This window comes from Rhipicephalus microplus, unplaced genomic scaffold (assembly GCF_043290135.1).
Source record: "Rhipicephalus microplus isolate Deutch F79 unplaced genomic scaffold, USDA_Rmic scaffold_26, whole genome shotgun sequence".
Taxonomy (NCBI): Eukaryota; Metazoa; Arthropoda; class Arachnida; order Ixodida; family Ixodidae; genus Rhipicephalus; species Rhipicephalus microplus.
Window position 1 is genome coordinate 4,932,722 of NW_027464599.1, and position 578 is coordinate 4,933,299.

Here is a 578-nt window from a genome sequence, read left to right on the forward strand (position 1 = left end):
GTGCTAGCCAATTGCGCCACGGAGACAGTCGTGCTCCAATCCACCAACGTCAGAACATTTCTCCAAATCTATCAGCACAAAGAAAAGAGCATCACACCACTCCCGGGAGGGCTCGGAACTCAAACCTTTTGGTTAACAGCCGATCGCGCTAGCGAATTGCGCAGCGGAGACAGTCATGCGCAACTCTCACCACCGTGAAAACATTTCTCCAAAGCTATCAGCGCAAAGATAAAAAAACTGACACACTGCTTCCGGGAGGGCTCGAACCTCCAAATTTCGGTTAACAGCCGAACGCGCTAGCCAGTTGCGCCACGGAGACAGTCCTGCTCCACTCTCACCACCATCAAAACATATCTTCAAAGCTATCAGCCCAAAGAAAAAAGAGCAACACACCACTCTCGGGAGGGCTCGAACCTCCAACCTTTCAGTTAAAAGCCGATCGCGCTAGCCAATTGCGACACGGAGACAGTCGCGCTACACTTTCACCACCGTCAGAACATTTCCTCAGAGCTATCAGCCCAAAGGTAAAAAAGCGCAGCACCACAACCGGGTGGGCTCGAACCTCCAACCTGTCGGTT

At 52.1% G+C, this 578-nt stretch overlaps 1 non-coding gene across 1 annotated transcript; it reads right to left on the reverse strand.

The window, feature by feature from the left end:
- Window positions 1-246: 246 nt before the first annotated feature.
- On the reverse strand, window positions 247-319 carry TRNAN-GUU (transfer RNA asparagine (anticodon GUU)). Its single transcript has one exon. It is a non-coding gene; the product is annotated as a tRNA-Asn (tRNA).
- Window positions 320-578: the final 259 nt, after the last annotated feature.